Source organism: Malus domestica, chromosome 16, assembly GCF_042453785.1.
Source record: "Malus domestica chromosome 16, GDT2T_hap1".
Classification (NCBI taxonomy): domain Eukaryota; kingdom Viridiplantae; phylum Streptophyta; class Magnoliopsida; order Rosales; family Rosaceae; genus Malus; species Malus domestica.
The window spans coordinates 27,450,069-27,469,798 of NC_091676.1; positions in this window are offsets into that span (position 1 = coordinate 27,450,069).

Consider the following 19,730-nt stretch of genomic DNA (forward strand, 5'->3'; position numbering starts at 1 on the left):
CACATTGTAGCAAGTGTCGAATGACACAAAGTATGTTGAACCCTTTCAAAGCACAGTTGACTTATGTACGAATGTGTTGGAATGTATGATTGAACGAATATACTGTGAAGCTGTTTGTTTATTTGTATAGTCTTGTTGACATATACTTAGAATTTGTTTCATGTTGGAAGCATTCATGTTGAAGCTTTGAACCCAAGTGTTTCATTGCTAGGAATGTAAGAGGATTAGGACCGAGTTGTCTAAATCACCTCTTTATTGAATTCATGCCAAATAGTCTTCGTTACATAGGATGCCGAACGGCTGAAGCTTAACACTTGTACAATGTGAGTTTACTTGTAATAGTACTTCAAGTGATCAGCGTTCCATGGATGGCCAAAGGTCTTGCCATCGGAGCTTCTAAGCTTGTAGGAGCCAGGGCGACTGATGCCAACAACTTCAAACGGTCCATCCCAGTTTGGACTAAGTGTTCCTTCACTCGGGACTCTGTCAGAGTAATCTTTTCTTCAATACCCAGTCCCCCATTTTAAAAGAACGAGGTTTGACCCTTGAGTCATAGTAGTTGGAGATACGATGCTTGTAGGCGACATTCCTCAAGTGAGCTTGGTTTCTGTGTTCCTCGACTAGATCTAAGTTGAGGGTAAGTTGTTTGTCATTTTCACTTTGCACGTAGTTCTGGACTAGGAACGTTGCTTGCTCAAGCTCAACTGGGACAACTGCCTCTGTACCAAAAGGCAAGTGAGAATAGGGTTTCTCCTGTTGATGTTCGATACGAAGTACAGTATGACCAAAGAACTTGGGGTACAAATTCTGGCCAACAACCTTTAGCCTTGTCCAAGCTGGTTTTCAAAGTTCGCTTGATTATTTTGTTGATGGCTTTAACTTGTCCATTAGACTGGGGATAAGCTGGGGAGGCAAAACATAAGTTGATGTTGAACTTAGAGCAGATCATCCTGAACTTATTGTTGTTGAACTGTCGCCCGTTGTCAGTGACTATCACATTGGGAATGCTGAATCTGCAAAGGATGTTCTTCCATACGAAGTCTTCTATTTTTGCCTCAGTAATGGTTGCCAAGGGTTCTACTTCGGCCCACTTTGTGAAGTAGTCAACTGCAACGATTGCATAGTGAACTTTGCCCTTCCCTGCAGGCATTGGGCTGATCAGATCAAGTCCCCATTGGGCAAAGGCCCAAGGGCTGATCATAGGAGTGATTGGCTTGGGAGGGAAGTGAGGAATAATTGCGTAGCATTGACACTTATCACATGAGCGGGATATTCTGATGGCATCTTGGTGGAGTGTTGGCCAGTAATATCCTTGGCGAAAAGCCTTGTGTGCTAGGGATCGAGATCCAGCATGATCTCCGCAGACTCCTTCATGTATTTCCCGAAGGACAGTTTCCGCCTCTGCGGGCGTAAGGCATCTTAGGTATGGTAGGTTAAAACCCCGCTTGTAGAGTTGGTCATTAATGATAAAGTAACGGGTAGCCTTGTATCGAATCTGCTTAGCTTGGATTTTATCATTTGGAAGGGTGCCATGAGCAAGGAATCTATAAATCGGGGTAATCCAACTATCTCCTGGTTGTAAGTTGCACATTTCCGTAGCCATGGTGCTTAGTGCTGCCAACAATTCGACCTAATTTTTTCTCCCAATCTTGTCTTCCACCGCTGATGCGAGGCGAGCCAAAGCATCTGCGTGACTGTTTGTCGCTCGAGGAATTTGGGTGATCTGGTAGTAGAAGTGCTTGAGTAACAATTGTGTTTGTGTCAGATATGCTGCCATGGAGCTATCCTTAGTGTCAAAGTTGTTGGTGACCTGGTTAACCACCAATTGGGAGTCATTGAAGATATCAATTCGTTTAACCCCAAGGTGTTTGGCCAAACGTAAGCCTGCTATGAGGGCTTCATATTCGGCCTCATTGTTCGATGCCTTAAATTTGAAACGAAGAGCATACTCCATCGCCACTTTGTCAGGGGTCGTAAGGACTAGTTGTGCTCCACAACCCTATTGGTTGGACAAGCCATCAACATATAGACTCCATGCTGGGGCTGTTAGTTCTATTTTCTGAGCTTCCGAGGGTAATGAAACCACTTCTTTAGGCGTAGAAACAATGTCAACAGGATATGTGAAATTGGCGATGAAGTATGCTACTGCTTGGCCCTTCTTAGCTGGCTTTGGTTGGTAGGAGATGTCAAACTCACCCAATGGTATCGCCCATTTAATCATTCGCCCGGAAGTGTCAAGACTTTGGAGTATCTGTTGAAGAGGATGATTGGTAAGCACAATGATGGAGTGTGCTTGGAAGTAAGGGTGAAGTTTTCGAGCAGACATGACCAATGCTAGAGCCAATTTCTCAATGTTGGAGTATCGTGTCTCTGCATCTTGTAAAACCTTGCTAGCATAGTAGACAGGCCTTTCGACATTACCATCTTTTCGAATGAGAACGGAACTTACTGCTGAAGCCGATACCGACAGATAGATAATGAGAGTGTCACCAACCTCAGGTTTGGAGAGTAAATGGGCTTTACTCATGTAGTCTTTGAGGTTCTTGAATGCCTCAGCACATTCATCAGTCCATGTAATGTACTTCTTACTTCCTTTAAGTGCTTTGAAGAAATGAGCACATCTATCGGTGGCCTTAGAGATGAACCTAGTTAAGGCTGCCACCTTGCCAGTAAGGCTCTGGATGTCTTTTGAAGTTACCGGTTCCTTCATGTCGAGGATTGCTTTGATCTTCTCGGGATTAGCCTCAATGCCTCGTTGGCTTATCATGAAGCCTAAGAATTTGCCAGAGCCTACGCCGAAGGCACATTTGTTAAGGTTCAACCTCATTCAATACCTCTTCAGAATGGTGAAAGTTTTAGATAGGTTGGTGATGTGTTGGTCAGCATGTTTACTCTTGACTAGCATATCATCAACGTAAACTTCCATGCTCTTCCCAATCTGTTCGACGAACATTGAATTGACCAGTCTCTGATAAGCCACTCCTACATTCTTTAGGCCGAAAGGCATGATTTTATAACAATATAGTCCCCTGTCAGTAGTGAAGGCTATGTGTTCTTGGTCCGGAGGGTTCATGAGGATTTGGTTGTATCCTGAGTAAGCATTCATGAAGCTCAGGAGTTCACACCCTGCCGTAGAGTCTATAAGTCTATCTATGAGAAGAAGAGGAAAGCTATCATTCGGGCATCCTTTGTTTAGGTCTGTGTAATCGACACACATTCTGCACAAGACCTTTTGGAGCAGGAGACTTTCCTTGGTTGGATTATTCTTAACAAGGATAACATTTGCTACCCACGTTGGATAATTGACTTCGCGGACAAAGCCTATGCCTTTGAGTTTTTTCAACTTCTGCCTTCATTACCTCGTACCGTTCAGCGTCATAAGATCTTCGCTTCTGTCTCACTAGCCTAGTCTTAGGGTCAATACTTAAGCGATGACAGATTATATCGGGAAAGATGCCTGGCATGTTCTCGTATGACCAGGCGAAGACCTCAGTGTTCTTTTGCAAAAAAGAGATCAATGCTAACCGAATGGGTGGTGACAAGGTGGTACCAATCTTCACCATGCGATCTGGATAATCTTTTGAGATAGAGACCTTCTTCAACTCTTCAGCGGGTTGTGCTTGCTAGGTGAAAGAGTCATCTCGAGGATCGTCGGGTTGACTGTTACCACCATGAAGATCCAAGTTGGCTTCGTCTGGTCTGGTCCTTATGATTTGGTCATGTATAGAAAGGGTTTCCTTGGGCACATGCAGGTGCTGTTGCTTGACCGAAGTGTTGTAACATGATCGTGCACTAAGTTGATCTCCTCTGATGTAACCATTGCCATAGGGGGTTAGAAATTTCATCAACAACATATGTGTGGATACCATGGCCTTGAGATCATTGATGCTTGTGCGTCCGAATATGACATTGTATGCCGTTGGACAATCAACCACCAGGAAGTTAGTGGTTATGGTAGCTGTGTAAGGGCTTGTACCAATGGTGAAAGGTAAGTGTATGCTCCCCAAAGGTTGCATGATATCACCGGAGAAGCTTATCAGAGGGGAAATCGAGCGGTCGATCAAGTGTTCAGCTACATTAAATGCCCTGAAAGCTTCAGCAAACATGATATTGACCGAAGCCCCTGTGTCTACCAGGATTCGTCGTACTTCAAAGTTGGCTATGTGAGCTTCCACAATCAGTGGGTCGTTATGAGGGTAGATGATACCTCTTTCTTCCTCATGGTAGAAACATATTGGATCCCAGTTAGGCTTTTGATACTTACCTCCCCTGATGTCTTCCACGTGAAACACTTGGTGGCCAGACCTTAAAGCTCGTTCACTATTTTTCATGGCCCTATTGGAAGATTTAGATATGGGTGTGCCACCACTTATGGAATATATCACATTTACCTGGCGTTGGTTACGGTTACCCCTTGGAGGGTGAAAGAGGAATTGATCAATTTTTCCTTCACGTGCCAAAGCTTCAATATGATCACGAAGGGTGATACACTTCTCGCCGTCATGGTCGTTATGCTCGTGGTAGCAGCAAAACGTGCTCCTGTTCTTCGTGGGCATGTAATCCGGGTGCCTCGGCTTTGGCTTCGGTATTAAGTGTGCTATGCTGGGGTAAATGGTCATGCATGTGGCGTTCAAAGGTGTGTATGCCTCATACCTCGTGGTAGGGGCTGTCCTGACACGTGCTTGACCCACTGTGTTGACTGCCTGGGGTCGGGGATTATCATGGCGATACCCTTGGTTATCGCGGTAGTGTCCCTTACTCCTTTTACTAAAATGAGACTGGTGATGATGGAAATATTTCCTTTTGCCCTGAGGCTGATATGTCTGTTAACTTGGCAAAGTATTAAGTAAGGCAAGGGGAAGCATCGCTGCCGTTTGGAAGGTCGAGGTATTCTCATTTGGTTGGATCTGGCTTCCATTCCCTACTTGCTGATAAGGGGTGGTTATGGGGGGTTTCCCTTGATATGTCATTGCCTCGGCGAAGGCATGGTTATAAGCCTGTGCCATCACCTCAGAGTAAGTCTTCCAAGTGTTGGCATTGATCATGTACTTGAAAAAACAATCACATAAGCTTGCCGTGAAGGCCTTGAGGGTGGTCTTGTCATCCGCCTCAGCACAGCGGGAATACTCATGGCTGAAACGACCAACATACTCTCGTAGTGACTCGTCCGGCTTCTGGTGAATAGTGTACAAGTCATCTGCAGAATGCAAGCGATCGGTCTGGAATATGTGTTGAGAGACAAATAGTTTCCTCAGTTCCTCAAATGAGTCTAGTGTTTCAGGTGGAAGACGGTAATACCAGTTTAGAGCTCCGCCAGAGAGGGTGGAGGGGAAGAGAAGACATCGCTCTTCGTCGGTGTGCATCCGATATGCCATGGTAGACTCAAAGAGGTTAAGGTGTTCAATTGGGTCCTCCCTTCCAGTATAGAGTTGTAAACTAAGCTTTTGTTTTGTCTTCACTTGAAGGGGGTGTCAAGGATCCTCCTTGTGAGAGGGCCAGGCCTGGGTTGGTTCTAGTTAGGTATCACGGCCTGACGTTCGGCCTTCAACTTGTTTACTTCCTCAAGGAGTTGTAGGATAAGGGAGTCTTGAGTGGAGTCATGTACCACTAGGATTTTCTTTCATAAGTCTTCATCGCCTCTTGGAAGTAGGAAAGTTTGAGCAAGGGCGTGTGATTTTTCCTTGGACTCGCCGTACTAACTTCTTGGGCGAGTCTTTCGGAATACCTCAGAGTCCCCTATACTTTCATGTTCCTCTAGGACATGTCGTTCCTTCCCTAGATTGGCAGCTGGCTTGGGTCGTGGAAGGGGACCGAGTCTTTCAGAAACCCTTGGGTCATTGATCTTCAAGCATATGTGGAGGGGATTCTCTCGACGTTGCTTTAGAAAGTCTCGGCAATTACGATAAACGGCTTTCGATCCTTCCAACCCTTCTGCAAGGAGGTGTCTTCCTCCACTTCTCCTGCTTCGGGTCGAAGTAGGTGGGTTGAGATGAGTATCATGTTGATCAATGTTTTAATGATTAGCTCACTCCTCATCAGGGATACCCATGTCGAATGAAGGTGACCCTCCGTGTTGGGGGGCACCCAGATGATGGTTGATGTCCACAGGGGCAACAAGGTCGTGTGTTTGAGTACGCATAGTTTCGTGAAGCGTCTCAAAGAGCTTCTCATACTGCTCCTAGAGGACCTCATTCTTCATTGCTATCTTGTTGTTTTGAGCTTCTAGCTCATCGACTTTAGCTTGAAAAGCAACCCTCTTTCCTTCATTCTTTCGTTGCTTCGCACTAGGTGCAAGATGAGTGTCATTCTGTGTGTTGTGGCTTCCTTTGCTCCCCATGTTGGGGAGAGATGCCTAGTTAAAAGAAAGTGTACGAATGGTGGAAACCAACTTGACAAAGCTGAAGAGAGTGGTAATAAGTGTCGTTCCCACAGACGACGCCAAATGTTGATGCACAAAATCAGTAAGGACTTTGGTACAACAGAAAGTGTTAAGTTTGTGACCTTTGCTAGATTGCTCCGGTCACTAGTATGGATAAGTATGTAAATGGATAGAGACAGGGAAGCAAACACAAGATGTACGTGGTTCACCCAGATTGGCTACGTCCACGGAGTAGAAGAGTTCTCATTAATTGTGAAGGGTTTACACAAGTACATAGGTTCAAGCTCTCCTTTAGTGAGTACTAGTGAATGATTTAGTACAAATGACATTAGGAAATATTGTGAGAGACTGATCTCTATTTATAGAAGAGAGTTTCTAGTTTCATTCTGACATTGACACGTGTCATGTTGTGATTGGCTTCTGATGTTGACACATGTCGCGCTATGATTGGCTTTTGAATCGACACGTGTCGCTCTGTGATTGGCCTCCTAGTTGGAGGGAAACTCTTCTGGGTCCTTGACGGTAAAACGTTGACCGGTGCTCAGTAGTTTCGGGATTGGTCAAGTATGGTACAAAGATTCTGTATTTCCCAATGAGGGGCAAGATGGTAGTATTGCACCCTCGGGAATTATCTGCTTACTTATCATGACAACAGTGAGTTGTCGATATTGTGAGCTACAGACTGTAATATCGATAACTTATTCGTTGGATTCGTTAAGTAAGTGGACAAGTAGGTCTGTTTACGTTAGCATTTTTAGTTATATATTTGTATATTTATTGTTTGAGCTTGACCCAAATATGCTACACTTATTCTTGGAGTACATGACACTAAAAGTGCGTAGGTGAAATTTTTCTATGTTCAGTTTTAATTTCAATGCAATTTGTATATTATGTATAGTAAATGATTTCAAATTTCAAGGATGGAATTTTTTTTAAGGTGGGTAAATTGTGGCAACCTTTCCCTAATTTTACGTTTTTATTGATTTTAAATGAGTGAATTGACAAAAATGTCCCTAGAGGCAAGGGTGTTGACTTTCGTTGACCAGCATATTGGGAGACATATGAAACATTCTTTTAGCATATCCTCGTAGTGTTCGTCACTACGAACACGTAGGCACAAGCGGAAATGAATTTGGAGCTACGATGAAATTTGAATTTTGAGTATTTTCTAAGTGGATATTTTGAATATTTTATAATTTTTCTAGCCTGCGGGGCCCACACCCACACAAGCTCTCCAGCCCTTTCTCACCACCTGTACATTCTCCCTCACCTCACACTCTCGGACTCTCTTTCTCTCTCTTCTCTTAGTCTTCTCCTGTGTCTCTCTCTAACTCTCTCCTCCCTCTACAGCTGCGCCAAGAACCACACCCAACTCCAGCGAACCCTCAGGCCATGGAACCATCATTTCTTTACTAGATGATGCGAAAATTATCTTAACACACAAATTTAACCCTTTTTTGACAATTGTAGTACAAGTATAAGTAGGGATCGTTCTGGACCGGGGATTAGGAGGGCTTGCTAATAACCTCTAAATTGACTCAAAAACATAAAACTAAATTTAATAACACTTAACAAGACTCACAAGACTCAAAGCAAACTTAAAATACTCAAAACAGCTTAAAACAACTAAATAAACTTAAACTAGACACTAGGAATGACTTTGGACAAAAATTAACTTTTACTAGAATCAAAACATTTAAAAACAAAAATTCAAACAGATTCTAACTAATTAGACACACTAAAGAAAAGGGGGATTGAGTTTTGGACGAAGTTGAAACAAACAAACAAGTATGAAAAACTAGACAGATTGTAAAACAAATTTGAGAAATAAGATGATGGATGAGATAGCTAGAGGCTTTTTCTCCACACATGATATGTATGCAAATAACTTGATTTCCAGTTACTACTTCATTGAATTATGAATGACAATGCTCCAAATTAACCGTGACATCACTAGTTAACTCTCAGATTTTCCTTGTTTTATTGGATTGGATGACATCATTCGACAACCCAAAACATTCTTCAAAAGTTCCCTACATGACATCATAATAGAGATACAATCAAAGATCATTACGTTTAATGAAAATCATAAGCATTAACAAAGCACTTGCAACTATGACATCATGTCACTTATGCTAGGAATTGAACTTAACGCGATCGTTTATAAGCAACCTCCACTACTTATGAATATAAGTTTGTAACGATTATATGAAACTTTCTTATATTCTAGAAACGGATTTATGCATGCCAATTAAGTGTCGACCCTTAATTAACAAATACAAATAAGTTATCAATCAAATAGTTAAGCCAATTGCATTCACGATTCAAGAGTTCATAACTGGAATTTATCAAATTATATTGCACACATAATCATGGCTTTGAAATCATCCCTAGCCAAGAGGGGTTTAGCCATTCATATTTACAACAAAACGAAAGGAAATGAATTTAAACATTAGAAACAAAAGAAAGAAAACACCTAAACGCTCCAACGATCCAAGTTGGACAACAAGCACGTCCAAGCACTTTCCTTCCCTTCCTTTGCTACGGCACAAGGTGTTGGTGAGTGTTTGAAGGTTTTTTTGTATGGAGGAATGGCTGAATGTGTTTAGGTTGGATGGAGGTCACGGCAAGGAAAGGGAAATGAAGGTGCATGGAATTGTGTTTTTGTTATGGGAATGTGTAGAATGGTTATGAAGAAAAGACTCTGCCTTGCGGCAGAATGTGTCTTTCTCCCTTCTCCCTAAATTGTCCCCCTGAATGTGTCTTTGGATGGATATATTTATAGGCTAGGGAGAGGATGTAGTGGGTGGTGGTAATGAGTGGATGTAGTGGTAGGTGAATGTGTTGGGTGGTTGAAATGAGTGGATGTGTTGGGTGAAATGAGTGGATGTAGTGGTAGGTGAATGTGTTAGGTGGTTGTAATGAGTGGATGTGTTGGGTGAAATGAGTGGATGTAGTGGTAGGTGAATGGATGTGTTGGGTGAAATGAGTGGATGTAGTGGTAGGTGAATGTGTTGGGTGGTTGTAATAAGTGGATGTGTTGGGTGAAATGAGTGTGCTAAAATGGTTATTTATAGAAAGAGGATGATGCACAAACTTCAAATTTTGTCCATTCCCTTTGCTCCAAGCATATGTTATCCATTCCATGCCCAAAAATGCTCCAAAATGCTCCAAAATGCACTTCTTTGCCACATTAACCCTTTGGACCTACAAACACACGAAAATAGCTTAAAATACTAAAATAACTACAAACTAACAACATAAATGCCAAGAAACAAGCTAACTAAGTCGCATAAATATGCTCCTATCAAATTCCCCCACACTTAGCTTTTGCTAGTCCTCAAGCAAAACTAAAGAAACAAAACAAAACAAAACACAACCTAGACCTTCCAACAATTGCCTCAGAGATTTTTAATGAAACATGACGTGTTAAAAATCATCATTCGCACAGATTTTGGTCATCCTTACACTTGAGCACATACTTAATCACAGTCACCACTTGCTAGTTCACAATTAACCAATTAAAACGATGTTTTGAATGTAGTAACATGCCTTAGAGAATTTGCTCAATTCCTTACAAGATACTCTCTATTTTCACACACATTTTCTGATTACACACCCTACACTAGTATATGTGAGAAGATTGATGTAAACACGAAAGATTAGGACTCACATATGTTATAACAAAGAAAGCAATTTTCTGGAGTTATTAAGCATGTTTAGATATGATCTCATGAATGGAATGCTACTACTTAGATGCGAGAACCAGTGACACCATATGCTCATACCAATTTCAAACTCCACAAATTGAAACACATAGCACCCAAGATTGAAGTCAAGGGTTGTAACAGGGCTTGGGGGTAATGGCTAACAAAGAAAGGATAGGGATAACAAACGTTCTTAAAGCGATAGCAAGCAAAGCAATGAAATAGACACTTGGAAATCACTTTAGAATGCAGAATCAACTTTTAATTACAAAGGGAAGATTTATGCAACACTTAGGGCCGAATTCAATGTTTTGAACCCTTTCTTTAACAAACAACACTTTAGAGCTCTTTTTCATACTTTTTTTTTTCAATTCTTTTTTTTTTCTTTTCTACCCATGCCTTATTAAGGACTTTGGCACACACACACACACACACACAAGAATCACTTCCCCCACACTTGCTTTCCGCAATACATTGATAAAAAAAGGAGTTCATTTTAAGTCATGCTTTACTATGCTTCAAGAACAAGGGTATGGATGGTCCTAACACTAGGCTAGGTAAGGATAATGTGGGTTAACAAAGAACATAGGCTTAACAAGGCTCAACGGGGTTAAACTTAAACACATAATGAAATAGGGGCACGGCAATTTGGCTTTGGTGGTCACTACACAACTTCATCTTGAATATATGTTATGCAAATCAATAGCATGCTTTGAATGAAATAGGCATGAGTTCTAGCATTTGGAACTAAATGATGAAACACCTTCTAAGTAGCAACCAAGCAAAGAATAATGAGATCATGCAACGACTTTAGAAAACAATGATGCACAGATTATTAACTCTCCAAATAAACGTTTAGGCTCAAGTCTCACAAGGTTGTAGCATTCATTTGAGCTCCTTCTTTCAAGCATGTTAAAAAAACTGATTTTTCCTTTATGATTGCATGTGAATTCATAAATTATAACCACAACCAAGCATACACCAAAGAGTAAATCAAATTTTCATCCATGTTTATAACTCTCTTTAACAGTCATGTAATTAAAAACCAAATCCTCATCATTGTGTTAGAAGGTACCCTAAGACACAAACAAACACATAAAAACAACTCTTTTTGGGTTTTTCAAAACAATTTTTCAAATTTTTATAAGATTTTCGGATTTTTATGTCAAAACACACTAACACTCCAAAACAGCATAAAAACACTTAAAAACAACAAGGAACAAGACTAGAAGTAATGGGTGATAAACTCCCACGAATTTCATGCAAAACAACTTGGTTACCCCCTCACACTTAAATCGAACATTGTCCTCAATGTTTCAAGCATAAACTCACACAAACACAAGCAAACAATCAAATAAACAACGAATAAACATGACAAGTATGGTAAAGTAAAAACCAGACAGAGTAGAGTTTAAGAACGCAAATCTGGTTTTGGAGATAGATGATCTTGTTGTCTTTCCACAGCTTTGATCTCGAACTGGTTAGGAATTCTGAGCGAGAGTTCCTTGGTTTCAAATCAGACTCCTCTGCTGGGTTGATTTGATTGTGCAGTCTGCATTCTTCTCTGCTTGTTTCTTCTGCACGGCAGGCAGACACGAGGTAGAGGTGTTGGTCTGTTTCTTTCTTCAATCTTTCCAAGTGCCCACCTCTTGCTTTCTTTCTCCTTGTCCCTAGCTGAGGATGAATTGGAAAATTGTCTCCACATGCTTCGAGGTATCATTTTCACTTCCCTTATCTGTTCCCCAGGCAGATGTGGTAGACGAAGAGGAAGCATAAAATGATGAAGATGATTACTCGAGAGCAAGGCTAGGTAAGCAATCAGGAAAGGGTTCCAGGCAGTCGGTTCCAGATCGGAAGATTGATACCAAGTGCTGGCTGATTGCTCTCTTTCTCCTTGTCCCAAAACAACGACAAGAAGAAGGACAGGGAAAAAGCATGATATGCGATACTTTTGCTTTCAACCTTCATGATATGAAATACTTTTGCTTTAGATGAGTTGTTTGTAGAGGTACCCCAAGGAATAAGGAACACTGAGTGACTCGAAAGGGTTTGTTGGAAAGGCATTCTCGGAAAAGAAGAAGGGTTATGTATGTCTGCCTTGCAATGGAGGGTGAAGGGTGACATTTATAAGAATTAATAACCGGTACTATTCTTTCACTTTTGTCGGCAACCGTTGGATGATTGAACAGTAAACTTCACGTGCTTTCTACTTCACCAGAAATCTTCGATAGATTACCCGTAATTTCTGCAAGGCTAAGTGTGTATGTGATTGATGCTGACACGTCTAGATAAAGCTGATGCCTCTTCGATATTTGGAATCAACGCTTCGACAAACTGCCCGTGATTTTCGCAAAGCTGAGTGTGTATGTTACAGGCACTGATACGTCTGGAAAAGCAGAGGCCTCTCCGATTTCTGAGCTTTCCTCTTCGAGTTCTGAGCTCGCCTCTTCAAGTTCTGAGCATCGTCGAGTGTAGAGGTTGCATGTGACAAGTGCGGACAAATCTGGAAAATAAGATTAGCCGTGGTTTCTGAGCAAGCCCAGCTTTTGAGAAAGCTAGCGCCTCTTTGATTTTTGAGTTGGCCTCTTCGATTTCTGAGCTCGCCTCCTCGATCTCTGAAATCCCATCGAGTGCTGATTTTTATAGAGGTACGCAGGACGTTCAAAGCACACTTGAATTTCTGCCTGTAGAAACTCCCTTCTTGCACTTCTACAATCTTGACTTGTCCGACCTTTTCTTTCTTTAACACCTCTGAAAATGTATGGCCCATCCGACTGTCGTTTTGACTTGAACCTTGGTGAAGAGGCAATCCCGCCTTCTCCAGACAACATATGGCGCCCATCATTCATATCCCTTACTGGTCCCCTTACCGTTGGAGATTCGGTGATGAAGAATGACATGACAGCTGCGGTGGTGGCCAGGAACCTTGTCACTCCCAAAAATAACAGACTACTTACCAAACGGTCTGATGAGTTGGCTGTTAAGGATTCTCTGGCTCTCAGTGTTCAGTGTGCAGGTTCTGTGTCTAATATGGCCCAACGCCTATTTGCTCGAACTCGTCAAGTTGAATCATTGGCGGCTGAAGTGATGAGTCTCAAACAGGAGATTAAAGGGCTCAAGCATGAGAATAAACAGTTGCACAGGCTCGCACATAACTATGCTACAAACATGAAGAGGAAGATTGATCAGAGGTTTGTGGGTTTGTTCCAATAGCATTTGCCTTCGTCTTCTGGGGCTATACCGCGTAATGAAGCTCCAAATGATCAACCTCCGATGCCTCCTCCTTCTGGGGCTCTGCCGACTACTGAGACTTCTCCTAAGCAGCCTTTGTGAAGGCTATCTCTTGTATTTTTCTGCCTCCTGTTCATTTTCACGAATTTTAATGTAAAAGTACCTTGCATATCTGTCAATGTTTAAAAAATAAACCCACACCAAAAACAATTAAACTAGCAACAAATAAAAATGACAATCATGGCAAAATAAAAATGCCGAAAAGGGAAGGTTTTTAGAAACGCAAAACTGATTGTGGAGCGATTCAAAGATCTTTTTTTTTTTAATACATGGGTTGCCTCCCAAGAAGCACTTGCTTTAACGTCTTCTAGCCGGACGAAACTTCCTTCTAAACTTTGATAGGGCCCATAGCATGGAATTGATCCTTGAATGGAAGGTGATACTTGACGTGATCTGGCAATGGTTTAAATTCTAATGTAGGTGCCTGAATCATCAAAATCAACAAGTTAGTATATAATAAAATCAAAGTTGGAGAAGATGGCTTACTTGCTTGCTCCAACACAAACTCAATTACGAACACCACATCTTTGAAGGTTGCAGGGATATGGGACTTGGCCAGATTTGGTGTTTTGAGAGTTATGACTTGTCCCGTGTCATAAAATCCAACTTCTTTGGGAATTTTCGTCTCAAGTGTATCTTCTTTGATGAATTCTAGACATTCCCCATCCACTTCTTGCTCTTGATTCTTTGGAAAGGTTTCGAAGATGCCTTTCTCACCCTCTTCTTCCTTGGATTGCATGATCCTGCAATGAATAAGGACATTTGGTGAAACGGGGTCAAGACGAATTGAATTTAGGCTTACCTTGGTTGTAGTGGAGGGCATATAGGGCATATGGGGCTGCGACAAGGGTGGTTCTTCCCTTGGCGTGGCCTTGTTATTCTCCTCTTCTTCGAGCATTAGTTGTTCATCCATGTTTTGGCTTGGTTTGGATGTCTTGGGTTCACCTCCAACCTCCATAGCACTTCCCAAAGTGATAGCATCATGGATTTCAAAATCTTCCTTCAAATTTTCAATAGTTGAGTTAGAGAGTTCACTTTGCTCTTGAATTTGTGCCGTGAACTCCATAATCTCTCCAAGTTGATTTTTCAATTCGCTCATCTCCTTAGCTTGATTGAGCATTGTTTCATTTTGATTTTGATGCCCCTGCACCAAAGAGGTTAGTAATTGAAAATTTTGATCACTATCCGTGGACATACTTGAATTTGATTGGAATTGTTGTAGGGGAAGTTGTGGTGGCTGCATAGGTGTTAAATAAAACTCCTAAGATTGCTGCCAATATCCATCTTGTTGAGCCTCCTTAGTTTGATTTTGTGAGCCCTGCACCAAATAATTTATTTCATCAAAAAATTCGATCATAATCTATTGACGAACCTGAGTTTGATTGAGCATATTGTATATGAGGTTGTGATGGCTGCATAGGTCTTGAATGGAACTCCTCTTCTTGTTGCCAATATCCATCTTGTTGGAATTGTTGAGGTTCTATGTAATCTAAATAATCTCTCCAATCCGAATTGTAAGCGTTGGAAAACATGTTGTCCCATGATTGGCTATGGCCTTGATAACCCCAAGCATCTTCATTCGTAGCGAATTAAGAATATTGCTGAGTTGGATATCCTTGCTCATAGGACACACCACATGTAGGGACACTTTGCATTGTGGTCCTTTCGGCATATTGTGACAATTGAGAAGTAAGTTCTGCCAATTGAGCTTGAATGGTAGCAAAGTTCATATCTTACTTCTCTAGTACCTGAAATCAAGGAAACAAAACTAAATCAAATATCAAAAGTAAAACAAACAAAAAAACATAAACAGAAACAAAGTTAGTAACTAAAAACAAAAGACACGAAAATAAACAAAAATAAATAACAAGGGATTAGCAAAGTTGCTAATCCCCGGCAACGGCACCAAAAACTTGATGCGAAAATTATCTTAACACACAAATTTAACCCTCTTTTGACAATTGTAGTACAAGTATAAGTAGGGATCGTTCTGGACCAGGGATTAGGAGGGCTTGCTAATAACCTCTAAATTGACTCAAAAACATAAAACTAAATTTAATGACACTTAACAAGACTCACAAGACTCAAAGTAAACTTAAAATACTCAAAACAGCTTAAAACAACTAAATAAACTTAAACTAGACACTAGGAATGACTTTGGATGAAAATTGACTTTTACTTGAATCAAAACATTTAAAAACAAAAATTAAAACAGATTCTAACTAATTAGACACACTAAAGAAAAGGGGGATTGAGTTTTGGACGAAGTTGAAACAAACAAACAAGTATGAAAAACTAGATAGATTGTAAAACAAATTTGAGAAATAAGATGATGGATGAGATAGCTGGAGGCTTTTTCTCCACACATGATATGTATGCAAATAACTTGATTTCCAGTTACTACTTCATTGAATTATGAATGACAATGCTCCAAATTAACCGTGACATCACTAGTTAACTCTCAGATTTTCCTTGTTTTATTGGATTGGATGACATCATTCGACAACCCAAAACATTCTTCAAAAGTTCCCTACATGACATCATAATAGAGATACAATCAAAGATCATTACGTTTAATGAAAATCATAAGCATTAACAAAGCACTTGCAACTATGACATCATGTCACTTATGCTAGGAATTGAACTTAACGCGATCGTTTATAAGCAACCTCCACTGCTTATGAATATAAGTTTGTAACGATTATATGAAACTTTCTTATATTCTAGAAACGGATTTATGCATGCCAATTAAGTGTCGACCCTTAATTAAGAAATACAAATAAGTTATCAATCAAATAGTTAAGCCAATTGCATTCACGATTCAAGAGTTCATAACTGGAATTTATCAAATTATATTGCACACATAATCATGGCTTTGAAATCACCCCTAGCCAAGAGGGGTTTAGCCACTCATATTTACAACAAAACGAAAGGAAATGAATTTAAACATTAGAAACAAAAGAAAGAAAACACCTAAACGCTCCAACGATCCAAGTTGGACAACAAGCACGTCCAAGCACTTTCCTTCCCTTCCTTTGCTACGGCACAAGGTGTTGGTGAGTGTTTGAAGGTTTTTTTGTATGGAGGAATGGCTGAATGTGTTTAGGTTGGATGGAGGTCACGGCAAGGAAAGGGAAATGAAGGTGCATGAAATCGTGTTTTTGTTGTGGGAATGTGTAGAATGGTTAAGAAGAAAAGACTCTGCTTTGTGGCAGAATGTGTCTTCCTCCCTTCTCCCTAAATTGTCCCCCTGAATGTGTCTTTGGATGGATATATTTATAGGCTAGGTAGAGGATGTAGTGGGTGGTGGTAATGAGTGGATGTAGTGGTAGGTGAATGTGTTGGGTGGTTGAAATGAGTGGATGTAGTGGTAGGTGAATGTGTTAGGTGGTTGTAATGAGTGGATGTGTTGGGTGAAATGAGTGGATGTAGTGAAGGAAATTTTGTGAAAAACATGTTCATTTAAGCAACATCTATAGCATGCAATTAACAAATTAAAGGCGGAATCATGCTTGTATGCACTTAAAAACAAAACATTAACCATGAAATTCAAAGCCTAGTAGTTGGGTGAACCAAGACTCAACTCAAAACAAAGTGAGTTGAGAAATTATACTTTTGTAGATTCCTCTTTGCATAAGCAAAGGCTAATCACCCAAAGAGAGGGCCTTCATTCCTTGCATCTTAGATCTATGGATTTGGATGGATGAAATGGTTCTCCAAGTTCCCAAAATTGAGAACCTCTAAGTCTCTTCACCAAGGTTAGATTGGAGAAGAAATGAGTGACCTTGGAGTAGTAGGATTGCTAGCTAAACCCTCCAAGGAGGCCGGCCACTTTAGAGAGAAAGGAGAGCTTACGTTCTCATCCTTTCCCCAAAAGAAAACCCTAAATGAATTTTGGCTATACAGTCATATTTATACCTTAATTCATTGGAGTGGCAAACTTGTAAATAAGTCCAAAACTCACTCCATCTCTAAATGACCGGCCTTAGGGTATTATTGGGCTAATTGGGCCTTTGTGAATCATTATTCATTAAGTTGTCATACAACTTAAGTCAATGGGCTTGACGTTCGAAGCCCATTGGGCCTTAAGGTCCAAAACTATCCCGAGGTCTTTAACGAACTTATTCGTTTGATTAATTAACATATTAATTAATCCTTGCCATAAATAATTAAACCATTTAATTATTCTTACTCATCTCCATTGTTTCTTCAATCTCCACCTTACACGGTGTACGATCCATTAGGTTCCTTTTAGCAAGGCAGTGGGCGATTAAAACCATTTCAAATCGATTGTGAATTGAAACTTACTTTCAATTCTCCCTGTAGTGATTATACACGTTTAGGGCTTCCACAAACCATGAGTGACACCTAGCAGCATATCATGGTTACCCAAGCTAATCAGAAGAGGTGGAGAACCTATTCAGTTTAGGATTACAAATGCAATACGGTCTTTCTCTAATACAATACTCTTGACCACATTGTTTGGTTTGATAGTTTATTCATGTCTACTATCCAATGTGATTCGTGTGCTTATATGATTACCTTAAATGTGATTTGGAACGACTTCCTAAATCTCATTCATACTCTGGCCAGAGATTCTTAATCATATCATAGAGTATTCTCCCCCAAACGGTTTGAAGGTTAGAGATCCCTTGTTGCGCATTCACTTGCCTCCATGGCTAAGTGGCTTAACCCCGACGATGCCGTGGACACCCGCGGATGGGGTGACTTTGACATAATCAAAGATCAAGTACCTAACCACAAGACAACTATGATGCCTCAGGTCAAGGGACTACTTTGCATTATCCCAACCATGAGTTCTCATGTGACATGAATATGAGAACTCTTTGTTGATCGTGTTCAGTGAACTCATTCTCTATTGAGCACCTATGTACTTGTCTTGATGTCACACACACCAATGACTCGAGACTAGTCACTCTCTCTGAGAGAAGACACATCACGTACTGATCTTAACGGACTATCAATGCCCAATTGGCAATCCTATGATCAGGAACGTTTAGGATGTGTCTACGAAAGAATGGTCATATGAATCTAACTTCTTTAGATCGCATTCTCCCAATCACATATTCCTTGGACTTATCGTTTAAGCGTATAACATTTATATGAGACGGCTCAAACAATAATCTTTGCCCTTGATATTAAACTAGATTAGTTTAACATGTGAAATGTCCGTAAAGTATCATCATATGATTGGTTTTAGGGCACATTTCCAACATGTAGTGGTAGGTGAATGGATGTGTTGGGTGAAATGAGTGGATGTAGTGGTAGGTGAATGTGTTGGGTGGTTGTAATAAGTGGATGTGTTGGGTGAAATGAGTGTGCTAAAATGGTTATTTATAGAAAGAGGATGATGCACAAACTTCAAATTTCGTCCATTCCTTTTGCTCCAAGCATATGTTATCCATTCCATGCCCAAAAATGCTCCAAAATGCTCCAAAATGCACTTCTTTGCCACATTAACCCTTTGGACCTACAAACACACGAAAATAGGTTAAAATACTAAAATAACTACAAACTAACAACATAAATGCCAAGAAACAAGCTAACTAAGTCGCATAAATATGCTCCTATCACCAGACCACCCCTCTCTGTCTCTCATCATACATATCTCCCCCTCATTTATTTCCCTTGTTCCACCTCTGCAACAACGCCGACACCAGACCACCACCTTTTGATGTCGTCTCCAGCAAGCACCGCAACCCCCAGACTCCTTCAACTACAATCTCCTACTGGCAAAAACCTCTTTCTCCTTCTTCCTCACTCTGCACAATGACACCATCACTGTTTATATTTTCTCCAACGAGATCTCAACCTCCGACGATGGTAAGTTCCAAAAACCACCCAAATATTCATGGATTGTGTTTTACTTTACGTTTCTAGTGCTCTTAAGGATTTTGGGTGATATTTGAACGCAGAGCTACCTCAGGGAGTCTTCCCTAGTTTTCAGGTGATATATGATGTGAGTTGCATACCTTTTCAAGCCAACTCCAGCCACAGGTGACTCAGGGGGAAGGTATAATCCTAAACTACACTCATTTTTCATTTTGGTAGGAAGAAGGTGAAAAATGGTTGAGTTTTGAGCTCGTATGGAGCTCGGAAATTTCTGCTCAAAATCGGGCGACTTGCCGGAGAAGAAGAAAATAAGAGAAGAAGGAAAAAAAAGGGCCTTAAGCCAAAAACCCGGCCTAGACCCATTTCTGAGTTGGGTTAGGAATATTCTCAAGAATATTCTTTGGAATATTCTATGTTGTCTTTTTCGGAAATTTTTCGGAAACCCTCTTAGGCTAATTTCGACGTCCCGAGTCCGTTTTTGACATCCATTTAGTGAAATT